This window comes from Rattus norvegicus, chromosome 8 (assembly GCF_036323735.1).
Source record: "Rattus norvegicus strain BN/NHsdMcwi chromosome 8, GRCr8, whole genome shotgun sequence".
NCBI lineage: Eukaryota > Metazoa > Chordata > Mammalia > Rodentia > Muridae > Rattus > Rattus norvegicus.
In genome coordinates, this window is record NC_086026.1 from 116,245,760 (window position 1) to 116,265,131 (window position 19,372).

General features: G+C 42.7%; 1 protein-coding gene across 5 annotated transcripts in view; it reads right to left on the reverse strand.

Moving 5' to 3' along the window:
• The window catches only part of Rad54l2 (RAD54 like 2), a 102,069-nt gene that overhangs the window by 42,105 nt on the left and 40,592 nt on the right, over nt 1-19,372 (reverse strand). The window lies entirely within an intron of this gene.

The following is a 19,372-nucleotide window of genomic DNA, read 5'->3' on the forward strand; positions in this document are numbered from 1 at the left end:
AAAAAGAAATCTTTATGACATTAATACTACGCAACGTTAGCAGATTCAAAATTAAACATAACTCTAAAACCAAGATCTAAGATGTGGTTGGAGAGATGCCTCACTGTTTAATAAGAATACCTTCTGCTTTTCCAGGACACAGTTTGTTTGCTGGCACACTCTAAGGTGCTCATAACCACTTTAAATCTTCTGGAGGTCCAACCCTAAGTGATCAACCGTGAAGCATAAATATATGAGCAAAGCTAAATAGACTTCATAGGTGACATATATATACATATATACATGTATGTGTCAATATCTACATTATGTACATATATGCATATATATGTATGTATATACATGTAACGATAATAATTTAAAGAAGAGATCACTCATTTATTGGAGAGCACTGAAGGAGTTGGCAGGGGAAAAGGAGAAAGTAGAGTGATTTAGATGCAGTGCTCAGTTATGAAATTCTCACAAAAACAAACAAAATCAAAAAATTTCAACAGTAAAAAAATATTACTGTATAATATCCTATTAATCTATTGTGATGTTGTGCTCCATGCTTTCTAGAAGTTAGAGCAATGTTTGTGATCATAAAACATATTTGGCTCATTGTAGACATTTGTTGCTACTTTTTATATAATATTAGTAGTTATTTGAAAAAAATTAGTAAAATATCTATCTGATGTTGCAATTAAATACACACACGTACACACATAGTGATGATCTATAGAGGAGTCTTCAAAGAAAGCAAAAAAGCAATGTAATATCATAAGATGAATAACTGAAGATTTATTAATGGACTGAATATATTATTTTAAAAAGAAATAAATAAAAATAAGTCTTGAAGCAGCAGCAGCCATGATAAAGCATACCTTTACTTCCCATACTGGGGCAGGGGCAGGGGCAGGGGCAGGGGCAGGGGCAGGGGCAGGGGCAGGGGCAGGGGCAGGGGCAGGGGCAGGGGCAGGGGCAGGGGCAGGGGCAGAGGCAGAGGCAGAGGCAGAGGCAGAGGCAGAGGCAGAGGCAGAGGCAGAGGCAGAGGCAGAGGCAGAGGCAGGGGGATCTCTGTGAGTTCAAGGCCAGCCTGGTCTACATAGATAGTTCCTGACCAGCCAGGACCACAAAACTGAGATCCTGTCTCAAAACAAAACTTTTTAAATAAAAAGATTTAAAAAAGAGATCAGGGAGTAAATAAAGGCTCAATACCAACTCTGACTACTCAAGAAACAACTTAAGACACAAAGAAAAGAAACAGCTGTCCTCTAGATTCAGCCCTCAGAGAGGAACAACTACAAATTCTTTGTAAATGTTCCCAAAGCTTCACAGGTTCTGTCAGCCTTGGTGGGGCTGCCAGTACACTGGTTTGGATGCTGTTCTATGCACCGCAGTGTATCTGACGATCTTCCTACTTCTACCCACTATAGTACTACTACTTCAGCCACAACAACCAGTGTCTCATTCCCTCAGGGCCAAAGTCATTCCCTGTGAGCTTTAGCAGAATCCAGGCTAAAAATAGTAAAGAAACAATCATTTGTAAACACAACGAATCTTTTCGGCCCAGTGCTGCAGAGATTGAACTGACTCTATCCAATAACATCATGAAGATTTTTTTGTGGTCAAATACCAGCATTTTGGGAACTGAAGAAATATTGCTATGAGTTTGGTACCATCCTGGGATAGATAATGTAGTGGGCTCTCTTGGCATAAAACCCCGTCTCAAAAGGGGGGGGGGGAGGGACAGAGAGAGGGAGAGAGGGAGAGGCAGACAGACAGAGAGAGAGACAGAGAGAGAGACAGAGAGAAAGAAAGAGGTTACCAATGAGAAAGATCAGTGGGAAAAGGCAACTGGCTCTGAGCCTGACTACTGAATTTTATGAGTCTGCATAAAGGTGGAAGGAGAAAAGAACTCCACAAAGCTGTCTTCAGTGCCACAATGTACGTAACCACAAACACGTTACATTCATACACACACCCCAAACAAAATACATCCTTTTTTTTTTTTTTAAGAAAAAGAAGAACTTTGGTTACCAGTGCAAAACTGGGTTCATCAACATTCCATCCTGGATACAGGAAGGGATCACAAGGTCCCACACCTCCCTGAAGAGCTATAGATAATTAATTGTTGATAAGTACAAAACTCCCCACCCAGACATATACAGTGGTGCATGCCTTTAATCCCAGCACTTGGAAGACAGAGGCAGGCAGATTTCTGTGACTTCAAAACCAGCTTGGATTACACAGTAAATTCCAAGATAATGAAGACTAAATATGAGACTTTATATATAAAGTTATAGGCTAGTCATAGAAAGTTATATTCTTCTCCACCTCAAAAAAAAACATTTTAGGAGCTCCAAGAAACCCAGCTTGGGAAATGACATTCCTTTGGCATAGCAAAGCCATTGCTACTCCACAAAACTGTGACCAAAAGTGAGGCCCAGTGCCCAGCTCCGCCCAAGCGCACCTGCAGGACCACGCCTTTTAACAGATGCTGGGGTAGGTCAGGGGGAGGCTCCAACTAAGCAGCAAGTACTCACTCATTCTGTCTCCTGTCCTCACCAGAGCCTCTTAGAAACATACGGGTGAGGTCCTGTCCATCCTAGGCTCAGTGGGCAGAAGCACGTTCAACCCTGATCAGTGAGACCCCTTCCCTCCCAGTGCCTTCTTCCCTGAGCGGTTTCCTGCTTGTAGGCCTCCTCTCCCCTAAAAACCATGTAGGGATAAATATTGGAAGACTGGCTAGGTGATGATGGCACATACCTTTAATCCTAGCACTTGGGAGGCAGAGGCTGGTGGATCTCTGGGTTCAAGGCCAGCCTGATCTACAGAGTGCTAGAGCCAGGGCTGCACAGAGAAACCTGTCTGGGGAAAAAAATCCCCACTCCTGCTTAGCAATCAACTTTAATCCAATGTAGTGGGACACACACCAAGTGAAGCAGAGAAAAAGAAGGAGAACTTGTAGAGAAGAAGGGAAGATTTAGGAGAAAAATGTGGGCAATATGACCAAAGTATATTAGATACTAACAAAACTGTGAAAGAATAAATTTTATATAAAAAAGAGAAGACCTGGTTTGTTCAACTCCCAGTGTCCACATAGTGGCTTGTAACCATGAATAACTCTAGTTCCAGAAGATGGGATGTTCTCTTCTGACCTCTGTAGGTACCAGGCACACATATGATACACATACATACATACATACATACATACATACATACATACATACAGTAAAACATTCGTTCATACACATAAAATGAATAAATCTTAAAAAAGACAAAGGCAGGCAGTGGAGGGGAGGAGACAGACTACAGCATGGTGGTAAGTGAACTCATGTTTATAAGCTCAGTATTTGAAAGGAGAACTCATTAAGATCAGGAGTTTAACACCAGCATCAGGTACATAATAAATTGGGGACCCACCTGAGCTATAACACCTTGTCTCAAATGCCTTCCCCATTCCATGCCCTCTGCAAAAGAAAGAAATAGAAAAGACCAACTAGTTTTATCTCTCCTTAACCAAAGAGTCCAACACCAGATTATACACTCAGCGTTATGTCCTCCTCTCCATCTACGAGCCCACCTCAGCCTCATCCCACTTGAAGAAAGTGGAACTACACAGCCCACAGCAGTGGAGAGCTAAGGTGTAGGCATGGTTTGTGCAGTGTGTAAAAGTCATCCCTGTGTTGTTCAAATGCTGATTTCTCTGCCCTCATATCTTCTTTCAATCCAGACACAGGGCTCAGTGGTTAAGAGCACTGACTGCTCTTCCAGGTCCTGAGTTCAATTCCCAGCAACCACATGGTAGCTCATACCATCTATAATGGGGATCCAATGCCCTCTTCTGGTGTGTCTGAAGATTCTAGCAACAGTGTACTCAATCCAGACACAACATTGTAATCAACCACCTCTGGTCTCGAGTTTGTGTAAACAAGTCTTACCATTTATTCTTTGCTTTGTCAATAAATGCTGATCTCCCGATGGCTGGGCAGAAGAGAGAATAGACACTCTATTCCCTCCTGCCAGTCAAGGGAAGGAGAGAGAAGAGCTGTTGGAAGTAGACCTACGGGAGAGGCTCCGAGAAGACATCATGGGAAGAAACATCTGAAGCAGAGAACTAAAGCAATATTGAGCTGCAGGCATCGTGGGGATGGAGCTGGGAGGTAGACAGATTAGCATAGGGACTTAAAGTAGATCATTTAACTGTCCAGGTATTTATTGCAACTTTAAATAAATCTTGTTTTCTCTGTGTGGTTATTGGGGACTAGAAAAAGTAAAGAAACATAGCTGTTGGATTAATTTACTACACATCTTTATATTAAAATGATTCATTTTACACTGCCATTCCTAAAAGTGGCATCCACTCATTCATTCAGAAGAGAAGCAAGGCCCTGTCCTGCCTGAATGACCCAATGCTAGCTTGCTGGTAGTCACAACAGGACAGTGACTCTGTCTACCAAGCACTACCTTAGGAATTTTACCTCTAAGAGTCCTTTGTCTCTTTAGTTAAAAATTTGTAGAATGAAAAAAAATTGTAGGATGGAATGGGCTGGGGATTTGAATAGGAAGACAAAGGCAATAAAATATTTCATTGTTTACTTCCAAATATGATCAATCTAACCATAGAGGGGAAAATCGAGGATGTGGGGTTTGAATAAGAATGGCCCCCATAAATGCCAAGCAACCAGAGCTTCCAGGGACTAAGCCACTACCTAAAGACTACACATGGACTGACCCTGGACTCTGACCTCATAGGTAGCAATGAATATCCTAGTAAGAGCACCAGTGGAAGGGGAAGCCCTGGGTCCTGCTAAGGCTGGACCCCCAGTGAACTAGACTGTTGTGGGGAGGGCGGCAATGCGGGGAGGGTGGGGAGGGGAACACCCATAAAGAAGGGGAGGGGGAGGGATTAGGGGAAATGTAAATAAGAAATACTCAAGTTAATAAAAAAAAAAAAAAAGAATGGCCCCCATAGACCCATATTTGAATGGTTAGTCAGCAGGGAGTGGAACTGTTTGAAAGGATTAGAAGGATTAGAAAGTGCAGCCTTGCTGGAGGTATTCCCTAGAAAGAGGAGGTGTGGCACTGGGGTGGGCAGTCTTTTTCTTTCTCCATGTGCCTGTCCGTGGACCAGAGTTTAAACCTCTCTGCTATTGCACTAGAGCCATGCATGCTTCATGCTGGTAACAGACTAACCTCTGAAACTGTAAGCCAGCAGCCAGTTAAATGTCTCCTTGTATAAGAGTTGACTTGCCCATGGTGTCTCTGCACAGCAATAGAAGAGTGACTAAGACAGACTTACATTATTCCTAGAAACTGCAGAATCACTAAAGAATCAATACTCTTCTATTTACCATTAAATTCTACAAATAATAAAAGTCCCCCACCCCACAGTTGCCTGTCTCAGAATCAGAGAGAGAGGTGAGGGCTAGGGTACAAGGCCAGGTCAATCCTCAATCCACCTGGGTTTTCCACTTTTGGAGCTCCAACTGGCCTCTCTCAAGGGGACCATTAAGAAAAACAAACCAAACCCGATCTCATGGAATCTTAAGTGAACATAGGAGCTAAGAAGGAGAGGGGCAAATGTGACCTTTGCATCCCATGAAAGAGCCAGGGGCAAAGAGGGCACAGGCAAATCTTTGCATGACACAAGCTCCACTAGGGCCTTGTACAACAACACATCAGAAGAAGCTGCTGCCCTTTCAAGAAACAAGGCACAAAGAAAAACTATAACAGTTCACCTTTTAATGAGTTAACCCAGCACAAGACAGTATTTATTCTAGTAGCCCAAAGGGAAGGAGAAAAAGCCAACAGGAATCAAGGTTACTTTCTCCTCCTACTGGTGAATATATTGGAGCATTAAGCTTCAAACACAACAGCTCTCTCATCGATCCCAGAAGGACTTTGTAGCTCAGAAAAGGGAGTGGGCAAAGACTAAGGTTCCATGAGCATCTGACTTGGCAGCAGACGCTATGCTGGGAAAGCAAGAGGCCAATGGGAAGAAACGACTCTGTAAAACCCCAGACTGCCATGCACAGGACTAGGTACAAGCTCTTCTATCTAATGTATTCAGGTATAATTTTAAAAGTGTAAATGACTCTTTCACACCCTTAATCATGATAAAAATGTCTGATTTAGGAACACTAAGTCAGATTGAAAGGAGATGTTATGAAAGGCAAAACTAAATTATAATAAGTCCCTATACCCTAAAGAGAGCAACATCTGAAGTTATGAGTAACAAAATGACATACTCATGATTATGATGAGCTTTTTCAACTATTTCATTAATTAAAAGCCTAAATGTTGCCAAGTATAGAGACCCCTTTAATCCCAGTATTTGGGAGGCAGAAGGAAGCAGATCCCTAAATTCCAGGCTAACCTTGTCTATAAAAGAAGTTTCAGGAAAGCCAGGCTTACATGGAAAAGGCCTGTCCAAAAGAAAAGCCTAAATGTTAACTCTGTTAATAAAGAGTACATAATTAAACTTTAATCAGAGAAAGACACAGGAGAATGATATGGAACATATTAGCCATACTAAAAAGAAAATAAGTCTTTTTTTTAATAAGATTTATTTATTTATTTATATGTAGCTATCTTCAGACACACCAAAAGAGAGCATCTGATTCCATTACAGATGGTTGTGAGCCACCACGTGGTTGCTGGGAATTGTTCAGGACTTTTGGAAGAGCACTCAGTGCTCTTAACAGCTGAGTTATCTCTCCATCCCCCAAGAAAATAAGTCTTAAGTCTTAGGTACATCAACTGGGATGTAACTGAAAAAAAATTGGACTTCAAGGTCATTTTGGTGGTTTGAGAATGGATCCTATAGGCGCATATGTATGAGTGCTCAGTCCACAGTAAAACTGTTTGGAAAGGATTGGGAGGTATGACCTTTTTAAATAAGTGTGGCCTGTTGGAGGAGGTGTGTCACTGGAGGTAGACTTCCAGGTTTCACAAGCCCATGCCAGGCCCAGTCTCTCTGTTGGCCTCGCTGGGATCAGGATATAAATTAAACTCTGTGCACCCTGCCTGCCATGCCTGCTGCCATGTTTCCTGCCAGGCTGATCATGGACTAACCCTAGAAACAGTAAGCATACTTCCTTTTTTAAGAGTTGACTTTGCCATGATGTCTCTTTACAGGAAATAAGGCCAGTAAGTTCAAGGTCACCCTAAAATACATGCAACTATTTAAAAAGAGGAGGAGAAAGGGAGTAGGGAGGAGGAACAGCAGCAGCTGCTAACCTGGGCTAAATAGCAAGGCTGTCTCAAAAAAGTCAAAAATATAGATGCCAGGACTGCATACGCCTAGAGTCCCAGTACTTGGGAAGGGATGGCAGGAGAATAAGGAGGTCAAGGCCAACCTCTCTGCTCCACATCAAGTTTAAGGCCAGTCTAGCTCACATGAGATACTACCTCTAAAAAACAAAACAAAACAAAATTTCTGAAAACAGAAAATTTCTGAAATCAGGAAGATTAGGGGGAAAAAAAATCAAGTGGTAGAAAATAGCTATATTGTGTATATCAAAGAAAACACATCTATCTACACACAAAAATTTACAAATCAATAGGAAATGGTAAGTTCTCAAATATCAAAATGGCCATGAGCATAAAAGAGCTCAGCACATTAAAGAATTTGAGAAGTGCAAATACAACAAATAACCCAAAGCCCCCTCCCTGATCACTGAGAAAGACTGGGAAAGGCACTACCAGGTCGTGTTCAACAACGGGTCAACGTCTGGCATGGTTTTCTGATGCCCTTGGCATACCCAAACACTCTGCCCCTTTGTGCCTCCAGCCTGGCAGAGAAAGGGAGGACAGGAACTCGTATCTAAATTGGCACTGCTTCATCTCAAACAGGGAAGCTGCCACAAATTGTGACTTTTGCTATTTGACATTTGATCTTAGCCAAAAGGCTGAGAAGTTATGACAAATGCTATTCTGAGAAAAATCAGCCCAACAATTAAGTAATCAAGCATTCCCAAGAAAAAGTGTTATAACTTCCTAGTAAGTGGGAAAAATGGTAAAAGAACAAACCCAGAACAGAGACCTGGTCTGAAACTGTAGTTAAGCTGGGAGGGAGGGGTACTGACACCTTTGATCCCAGCATTCCTGAGGCAGAGGCAGGCAGATCTCTATGGGTTCAAAGACAGGCTAATCTTCATAGATAGTTCCAGACCAGCCAGGGCTACACAGAGACCCTACTGCAAAACAAACAAAGAAGCAAGCAAGCGAGCAAACAGCAAACTGTCACTTAAGGAGTGCTACTGGCCACCCACAGAGACACCAATAAAACTCAACAAGGAAGCTGGTAACACCTTCGGATTTGCTCAGAGCAGGCTGCTACCCCAGGCTCATCTACATCAACTTCTTTGGTTCTTTTCTTCCTAATCTTCATATAGAACAACAAAATAAAAGATCTAGAGTTTGCGTTTCAGAGTTTTCCATTTGTGTTTGGGAACTAAAAGGTTTATCGAGGACTTGGCCAAGATCACAGAAGTTTAGTATCTGGTTGCCTTGCCCGAGGCATGTTCCTGTCTACTATTCAACATTGCATCTCACAGGGAAGGTCATTCAAGTCACAACCCGGGTCAAGGCAGCAGGGACTGTACCAGCCTTTCCTGCATCATCAACTGCTCTCCCTTCCCGATCATCTCTACTATCATGTGACTAAAAGTACAAAACTTACCCACTGAAACACACACACACACACGCACACACACACACACACACACACACACACACACACACACACACACACACAAACGCCTCCTTGTTGGAATGGTGGTCCACACACTTCCCAATCACTATAGAAGCAAGGGGTTTCAAGCCAATTTAAGCAATAACAATTTAAATAAATAAAGCATCAAACCAAAAAGAAAAAATCTTTGACCTCAACTTCCCCCTTCACTATTGCCTCTTTTATCTGTGCCTGTATATAGCAAAAGTTCTCAGCTATCTATTCTTAGTGAGACTGGTGGTATAGGCCCGTAATCCTAGTTACTCAAGGAAGCTAAGGCAGGAGGTTTGAAAGTTCAAGGCCTGCCTGGGCAACTCAATAAGATCTTGGGGAGTAGGAGGTACAGGGACTTGGGGGAGTAAAGAAAAAGTAATTACTTTTTTTTTTTAAAGTAAGAAGAGTGAGTGGTAAAGATGTATCTCAGTGGTAAAACTCTTGCCTAGCACCGAAGATCTCCTAAGTTCAATCCCCAATAACACACACAGAGACAGACAGAGACAGACAGACACAGTTGTTTTGATGGTCTCCTACCCACCTGTTCTTTAAGCTTCTATCACTACCCTGAAACTACTTGTCAAGATGTTAAAGATAATCTTAGCATGTGGGAAGTCAAAGCAAGAAGACTGCTCAAGGGTTGGGAATTTGGCTCAGTGGTAGAGCGCTTGCCTAGGAAGCGCAAGGCCCTGGGTTCGGTCCCCAGCTCCGGAAAAAAAAAAAAAAAAAAAAAGAAGACTGCTCAAGGCCACCTATATAGTGAGTTCTAGGACAGCAAGACTAGCAAATGAGACCCTTTTAAAAGCGGGGGAGGGGTCTGGAAAGATGGCTTGGTGGTTAAGAGCACTGGCTCCTCTTTCAGAGGACTGAGGTTCAAGTCCCAGCACTCACATGGTGGCTCATAACTGTGTAACTCTAGCTCCAGGGAAATCTGACCCAGCTACTGGCAAAAGACTCTTCTTTGAAATGCTTTGTTATCTGATGTACTGGCTGGTTTTGTGTGTCAACTTAACACAAGCTAGAGTTATCACAGAGAAAGGAGCCTCCCTTGAGGAAATGCCTCCATGAGACCCAGCTATAAGGCATTTTCTCAACTACTCATCAAGGGGGGAGGACCCAGCCCATTGTGGGTGGTGCCATCCCTGGGCTGGTAGTCTTGGGTTTTATAAGAGGGCAAGCTGAGCAAGTCAAGGGGAAGAAGACAGTAAGTAACATCCCTCCATGGCCTCTGCTTCAGCTCCTGCTTCCTGACCTGCTTGAGTTCCAGTCCTGACTTCCTTTGGTGATGAACAGCAGCATGGAGGTGTAAGCTGAATAAACCCTTTCCTCCCGACTTGCTTCTTGGCCATGATGTTTGTGCAGGAATAGAAACCCTGACTAAGGCACCTGACCTCCTTCACAGCACTTCTCTCTGGATTCCTCTACCTTGGTAGGCTTTTCTTCTTGCTGATCTTTCTCTAGCCTTCTCTATAAATACTGACGTGTAAAACCTGGTTTTCACAGTTTCTCTTACCCTTCAGGTGTGTTGAGGCCTACCCCCTAGCACAGCTGTAGTCATGTTGTTCCCTGCCCACCAGCTATTTTATATTGTTGCTAGAATATGCCTGCCAGTCACTGACACACAAAAATAACTTGACTAGAGCAGGGTCATGCTGACCACATACCATTATGTTCTGTATGCTATGAGGTGTGTTAACTTTAAGAAATTCTGCAACTATAAGCTTCATGTAGGACCCATCAAATTAAAAGTCAATACTGTTATGTCTAAAAAAATGGCTTGAGTCAGGGCCGACCACTGGGCAGCACTTTCAGCACCTGCGTGTGAGCTCATTGTAGGTTTGCAGTTTTAGCCTTTATAAGCTGACATAGAGAAGTGTTCATGTTCATGGCCTCAGCCCCCAAATTCTGAGTTACGGCCCTGACCGATAGGTCTTAGAGTGTGAGTTCAATAAGCCATCCCTGTCTCAGTCATCCCTGTCTGACTGAGATCGGTATTGTGTGTTTTGTAGGGCGATTCCTGAACCCCAACAAGATGAGCCATCTTTACTTGCAATTTAAACTCAAATATAACTCATACTCTAATCTAGAGTCCTCTCCACTTTAACCATCCCTTCCTTTCCAGATGCTGCAACTTGCAGATACAATCCACACTAAATCTAATGCTTATTAAACCAAATTCCTTTGTGCCCTCATTTGTTTCTGCTCTACCTCCACCCCAGACCTCTCAAAGACCAGACATGGAATCTTCCAGCAGTTTTTCAATCCACAATTTTTGGAATTCATCTTAATTTCTTCCACACAATCTTTCATAAAATCTATAACCACTGGATTTAAAAAAAAAAAAAGAAGAAGAAGAAAAGAAGAAAAAGGAAAAAGAAGAGACTGAGGTAAATACAGGGCTAGCCAGGCTCAGGGTCTAAAGCACTGGCTACTCTTCCTGAGGACCTATGTTTGATTCTCAGCGCCCACTCCGCAGAGCACAGTAACTGTGGCTCCAGTTCTGGAGGACCTGATGTCCTCTTCCAGCCTCCCACAGCAACCGGCATGCACATGGTATAATACATCCATGCAGGTATAAGACCCATCATATAAAATAAATACAGATAAACAAATCTTGAAGAAAATCATTTACTCTATCTTTAAAACATAGTAAAATCGAATTATTACTTTTATCATCTCCACCAAGCTACCATCATCACCTTCTGCCTGGATTTTTGTGAAACCTTTGTAGCTGTTCTCTGCTTTGGTCCTTCCTTGTAGCGAAGTCTCTACATAAAAACCAGAAGGATCATTTACAATGGAAGTCAGATCTTGTTGCTGTCCTGTTGACACTCTCCAGTGTCTCTAGCTGACTGGATTGCTCTTTCCACTGGGCAATTTCCCAGCAAACCCCTAAATGTTCAAATCTCAACTCAAAATTTATCTACTCAAGAGGGTTTTTTAGTTGTGGTCGGGCTGTTTGTTTTGTTTTTACACCCCACATAAAGTAGCAGTTCTCACACTCATATTTCACTCAGATTTTATCTAGTTTCTGTTTCTTTATAGCACTTAAAAATCTTCTTATACACTGTAATCTTAGCACTTGTGAGGCTGAGACAAGAAGATTACCATGAGTTGAGGCCAGCCTAGGCTACATAGTAAGTACTGAGCCAGCCAGAACACACATCTCAAAGATAAATAATTAAAACCAGGCATTATTTATGTATTTATTATAAATGCCTTACAAGAATGAGAAACTCATGGGGAAAACATGTTTTGGTCCTCTCTGAATTCCCAATGTCCATGACAATGCGTGGCAAAGAAATTTAAAAGCTTTACAAATATTACTGAGATTATCCACAGATAAAAATAGATCTCAGCCCTCAACAAAGAAATGTCTTCTTGTAACAGATGGAGATAATTACAGAAAATCACAACCAATAAAAATGCAGAGAATGAATGACTGGACTGTGTGGTGCCCAACTCAGATTGATACATCTAAAACAGTAAAAAGTTAAAGCTTGGGAATCATAGAGGAAAGAGGGAACAGAAAGACCATAAGAGCTAGAGAAACAGGAAGTTGGCTTTGCAATCTCATCTAGAATTCTCAGAAAAGCTACACCTATGAAGTCTCATCTTTACGGCTGCCTTAACAAGACTTGAGCAAAAGGAGTTAAGGTTAGTCTTGAACTCCTGAATTCTTGGAGGGAGAAAAGGAAGGGGAAGAAATTATGTAATTATATTTTAACTGAAAAAAAGAGGCAAAGACAGAAAGAAAGTGAAGAGAATGATGAATTTGATACTCAGAAAGCTAAGAAAGAAAGATCTCAAGTTCAAGGTTAGCATGAACTTCAGAGTGATTTTAATGTCAATTTGAACTACACAGTGAGTTCAAGGCCAACCTAGGCCATGTAGCCAAGACCTTGTCTCAGGAAGCCAAAGAAGGAAGACGAGGAGGAGAAAAGGGTGGGTATGATCAGCGTTGGCACCATCACAATGAGTCCTGCTACTATGTGCAAATAAACGTTTAATGATTTAAATACTATTTCCAACAAAACACTTCCAGGTTCTATTCCAGTTTTCCACATGACTTGTCCAGTAGATAACAGAGATAACAAATCCAACCCATTAGAGGGAGAGGTGCTAGGGAACAAACGCAAGGCTACAACAATTGCTATGCAACAATGGAGCGACACCCCTGGCTCAGAACCCATTAGCTAAGCTAGACAAAAGCCCAAATCCATAAGAAGCTTGCACAGTTACTTATAGAAGCTTTATTTCAGTGAGGTTAAAGGGGGGGGGGTGCAGGTGTGGTGTACAGGTCTACATTCTTAGCACTACAGAAGCTTAGGCAGAAGGATCAAGAATTCAGGAGTTCAAGGCTAACCTTAACTACACAGTCAGTCAGGCAAGCCCAGACTATAGGAAATCTGTCTTTAAAAAAAAAAAACAAAAAACAAAAAAACAAAACAAAACAAAACAAAAACCCTTTAGTTGTGGGGAAACCAAGTATATAAGCAATTTGGGGTATATTCAGTCAGTAGGTTAACTACTCATCAATAAAGAAAGATCTGACTTGAATATGTAATTTAAGAAATGTGACTGTCTAGAGAGAATGAAATGCTAAAACCTAACTAGATGTAATGTCATTAAGGGACATTAGTGCCTCCACTCGGCCTTCTTAATAGGGGCCTGACTACTCTCCAAGGCTTTTTTCACTCAATTTTTCGGACTTTTCTGTTTGCATGTAGCCCTGGCTGGCCTAAAGTCACTATGTATCGGGGGCTGGCCTTGAACTCGGAGTTCTGCCTCCATCCTGGGTGCTAGAATTAAAAGTATGCATCACTATGACAGGCTCATCTGCTAACTCATTTCGTTCCTAAAAATATGTCCATTCTTCCCTACTTTCATCTCAAACCAGAAAACACATAAATCTCAAAATAATTATGCTGAGTAAATGAAGTTAAACTGGTAGAAAGAATATATAATGCAATATACTACATGATTCCAATTATGTAAAATTCTAGAAAGCGGGGCCAGGAAGATGGCTTGGCGAGCAAGAACGGGCTGTGAGAGAATGAGGACTGCAGTTTGGATTCCCAGCACATGTGTAAAAAGCTGGACGCGGTGAGGCATGACTGTACCTTTAGTGTTAGAGGGAACTAACTAATAAATCCTGGAGGTTTGCAGGCCAGCCAATCGAACCAGAATGAAGAACACTGGGATATAGTGAGGGACCTTCAAAATTTAAGGTCGAGAACAATAGAAGAAACCCAACTAATACACAGGCCTGCCTGCCTCTCTCTCTCTCTCTCTCTCTCTGTCTCTCTCTCTCTCTCTCTCTCTCTCTCTCTCTCACACACACACACACACACACACACACACAAATACAAATTAATAATTTGTGACAAAAAAAATTTGTGACAAAAAGCAGAGATTTCTGAAAACTGAGGTACAGTTTTGGTTGGGGGACTTTTTGTTTTTGAAGTTTTAGATTTATTTTGTATTTACAATTATCCTGCTTTCGTGTATGTATGTGCATCATGTGCATGTCTGCTGCCCTAGGAGGTCAGAAGGGGGAATCGGACCACCTGGAACTGGGGTTACAGACAGTTGTGACAAGACATGTGGGTGCTGGGAATCAAACCCCAGTCCTCTGCAAGAACAAGAATTACCCCCAACCACGGAGCCAACTTTCCAGCCCTTTTTGGAAGACTTTTGGAGGGTGGTAACACAAAAGACCGAGTCCAAGACCCTGTGCATGCCAAATAGTCTACCACTGAGTTCATACTTAACCCTTTCTTATTTGTTGTTTTTCAAAACAGGTCTCCCTACATTGACCAGGCTGGCTTCAAACTCACGCCAATCCTCACTCCTTAGCCTCCAAATTTTGGCACTACAAGAATTGCCATTCCCTAGAGAGCTTTTGCTCTGCTTCATGGTACTAGGAACTGAGCCCAGGGTCTTCTACACATGCAGGCTAGGCAACCACTTGATAGTCATGTCCAACCCTCGTAGGTGTAATAAACAGTTCCCACCCCAACCCTGTGAGGTGGAGGAGTTAGGAGTTCACAGGGTCTCATGATCTGGCCAGGATTGTCTCAGGGTTCTTGCACCTCGGCCTCCTTAGTACTGGGATTGCACGAAATTCTTTTTTTTTTTTTAATTAATCATTTTATTCATTTATATTTCAAATGCTATCCCCCTTCCTGGTTATCCCTCCACACGCACCCCATCCCATCCTCCCTCTTTCCCCCTCCTCTTTGCCTCTATGAAGGTGCTCCTTCACCCACGCACTCACTCCCACCTTTCCGCTCTAGCATCCCCCTACACTGGGACATCAAAACTCTACAGGACCAAGGATCTCCCATCCCATTGATGCCCAACAAGGCCATCCTCTGCTACATATGTAACAGGAGCCATGGATCCCTCCATGTATATATTCTTTGGTTGGTGCTTTAGTCTCTGGAAGCTCTGGGTGACCCCGTTAGTTGATAACTGTTCTTCTTAAGGGGTTCCAATCCCCTTGGTCTTTAGCCAAAATAAGCAACAAAGGGGAGACAGAACCGGTAGAGACCACCTACAGTAGATAGGCATGGCCTCCAATTGAGGGATGAGGCCACCCACCCATCTCAAAATTTTTAACCCAGAAATGTTCCTGTCCAAAGAAAAGACAGGAACATAAAATGGAACAGAGACTGAAGGAAAGGCCATCCAGAGACTGCCCCACCTAGGGATTCATCCCATTTGCAGAAACCAAACCCAGACACTATTGCTGATGCCAAGAAGTGCCTGCTGACAGGAGTCTGGTATGGCTGGTCCCTGAGAGGTTCTACCAGCATCTGACCAATATAGATGCAAATACTCAGAGCCAAGCATCAGTTTGACCCTGGGGATCCCAAAGGAAGAGCTAGGGAAGGGACTGAAGAAGCTCAAGTGGAATGCATGTAATACTTTATAAACCCAAACCCACTCATGTTGCTTCTGGTTAAGTTAACTCTGGAGCCCCTTGCACTTTTTCTGCTTCCAGCTACTTGAAGAGCATGACCTTTCCTGCAGACTGTTGCTATTTACTTTTACTGACATAGTGAGAATTCACTAAGAGTCTGAACTCACTAACCCATGTGACCAAACTGTGGGCACCAGCCAGATGGCTCAGTTGGTAAAGGTGCCAGTTGTCAAACCTGACCACCTGAGTTCAATCCTGGGGCCCATATTGTGGAAAAAGAATCAACTCTTATAAGTAGTCCTCTGATACCTATATATACCTATAACTGAAGCACATACACAGAAATGTATATGTGTGTGCGCATACATACATACACACGAGGGGGGTGGAAATATAGAAATTAATTCAGGATTTTAGCTATCTCATCTTCATGCCTCTTGTAAGATAGCTAATCTTAGATGCCAACTTGATATATCTAGGAAAGAGAGAACTTCAGGTGAGAAACTGTCTCCCTTAGACTGGCCTGTGGATATGCCTGCAGGACATTTTCTTGATTACTAATTAACATAAGTGGGTCTAGCCCTAGGCAGGCAGGCAGGCAGGCCTGGGCTGTATAAAGTAGCTGAGCATGAGCCTGAGAGAAAGCCAACATGACTCTGTGGTTTCTGCACCAGGCTTCTGCTCTGACTTTCCTCAGTGACAAACTGTGACTTGGAAGTATAAGTCGAATAAACTTTTAGTTCCTGTGTGGGTCCTTTGGTCATGGTGTCCATCACAGCAGTAGAAAAGCAAACTGGAACACCTTGCCTATCTTATCCCAGACTCCTCTGTCCCTGACTTGTAACTATCTCACTACACTCCAGCCACAATGGGTCTCATTGTTACTGATTCTAAATCAAGTTTGTTCCTGAGGCTTTTCCTTGATTGTTTGCCTAGAACACTTCCCTGATACTTCAAATTTCAAATAGAACAAATAGAAGGGGAACACATGAAAAGCAAAAGGGCAGACTTCCTGAAGAGGGTCAAAGGCCCAGAGATAGAGGAGAGCAGCTTCCCCCACTCAGTAGATGAAGTGCTTTTGGAGATGAAGAAGCTCCCAGAAGGGACTAAGCAAGCCGTTGGCAGACTAGAATTCCAGCAACTTGATATGCCATGTAAAGTAAAGAATAAAACGGAAGGCTGGAGACACATCTCGGCTGGTACAAGTACTTGCCTAGCATTCCTACAGCCCTGAGCTCAACATCTAGTATCCCTCCTCCCCCAAAATGCAGCAGAATGATGAAATACTCTAAAGGGATGCTGACAGTTACATCCAAGGCCTCTCAAATTCATTCTTCTGCTAAGTAGATTCTTAAAAAAAAAAAAAAAACCATTCTCGATACTCTCTTCTGCTAGAGATCATGGAGCATAGAAAACCACACAACAAGCCTTGATGCACAATTTGAAGACATGCACTATTTTACCTTTTAGAGACAGGGTTTCACAATGTAGCCCTGGCTAGCCTTCACTACAGATCCTCATGCCTCTGCCTCTCATAGGGATTAAAGGTGTACATTTCTATGTCTACTGCAAAATAATTTGGTTTTTAACGCAAACAAACAAACAAACAAAATGCATGTGCCCTGGCTTTGCAGTGACATTTTATATGTGAGACCTGAGATCTGCGGACTCTATGGACACGGTTATTGGCTGGTGGGAGAATGCACGCCTGGAAGAATGCAAAACCTGGGTTCCGTTCTTGGGACAACAAAAAATAGAGAAAGAAAAAAGGCGAAAACCCAGCATTAAAACCACACTATTCTTAAACAAATCACAGTAAAAGTCTTGTCACTTCTTTCAAAAACCAAAAAAAAAAAAAACAAAAAAAAACTGGGGGTTGGGGATTTAGCTCAGTGGTAGAGCAGTCCCCGGCTCTGGGGGAAAACAAAACGAAACTGTATGGCTTCAAAGGCATGTAGTTTTTAGGACATACTTTTATAACTTGGGGAAATTGTTTCCAAGATCTCCTGCAGATAACAGAGTCCACAGATACTCAAGCCTCATATATAAAATGTCATAGTAAAGTCAGGTACAGAGGAACACTACACACTTACAATCCAATTTCTTACAAAGTTGAAGTAGGAGGACAGACTGAAATTCATAGAGACCCTGCCTCAAAAGAAGAGGAGTAGTGAAGAGAGGAGAGACAGAAGGAAGGGATCTGGACTATTCCAAGAAGCTAGGAAGGAAGATGTATATACACATATATATTACACGTATATATTTGTGTACGTGTCATACTCAGCAGCAGCATCTAAAACCCATCTCAACTTTATAGGGTTCTAAAGGTGTCTACAAAGACCAATCTGAGAACCCAGATGAGAAACAGGAAGTGATGCAGATCCCCAGGGAGTCAAAGGTTAAATGGAGAAGATGTGATCAGTGGAATGGAGAGCAAATCTGACTTCTGAACCTCATGGCATGTGTGAGGTTAGAGAGAATGAGAAAGGAAGAATGCAGCAGCAGAAAGAGGGTTGCTGGTCAGGATCAGAATCTGAAGGGTGGAGCACACTTCCTTAGACTCCTTCTCAAAAGTGACGGTCTAGTGCACTGTTCCCTTCCACCAAGTCGTCGAATGGTAGTCTGTTATCACCAAAAGCTTTCTCCCCAGTGAGTACTATAGGCCATGAAAGGCCAGAATTAACTGAGAGGGCCTAAGACTGACTAGATAACTTAACCATGGACTGAAGATCAAAAGAAAAGGTTAGTGGGAAACTGGAGAAATGCCAGGGGGTACACTGCTTGCTACTCAAGCATGACAAGTTGAGTTTGGATCCCTAAGCCCATGAAAAAGACAGGCATGGCAGTATTCATCTGTCATCTCAGCACCGAGAAGGTGGAGACAGAAGGATCCTTGGGGGTTATGGGCCAGCTCCTCTAACTCAATCAGTGAGAGATCTGTTTCAAAAAGAAGTGAAGAGAACTGAAGAAGGCACCCAATGTCAGCTTCTAGCCTCCATGTGCACATCCAAACATGCACAAACACATGTACACACAAATATCAAAAGAGCTTCATTGGTCTGGTGGCACAGTCCTAGAATCTCTTGTGCTTGGGAGGCTAATGTCGAAGAATTTCAAGTTCAAGGTCTGCCTGGGCTCCAGACCAAGTTCAGTGCCAGCCTGGCAACTTAGTAAGACCCTGTCTGGAAACAAAATACACAAAGTGGTGGGGATATAGTTCAGTCATCAAGGGCTTTGCTAGCAGGCAATGGCCTTGGGTTCAATTCCCAATGCCACAAAAGGAAAGAAAGTTTCTATGCTATTTCAAAAAACAGATGTTAGCCTAGTGCACCTGAGGACTGCCAGTTGGAGGCCAGCCTGAGCTACAAAGTGGGACCCTGCTCAAAAAAAAAAAAAAAAAAAAAAAAAAAGGTCACAGGTCAAAGGAAACAGGGACGTAGATAAGAGGAATCTGGGATCTGGAGGGAGCCTATCAGCTACGAAGATGCAGCTGCCTCCTAGTTGGAGAAACTTACAGGGGGCCAGCACTAGAGAAGATTAACATTCTGAGACTGTCAGTCTGTCTAAGAATCTCTATCCTCATAATTCCCTCATTATAAGCATGCGAGCGGAATTTTAATTATGATTTCAGGAAACTCACAGGATACTCACTAGCTATCACTATACCTGAGAGCTCACACTTCAAGGCTGCCAACTTGGCACAGGGACTCTACCACAGACTTCTCCACCTCTGG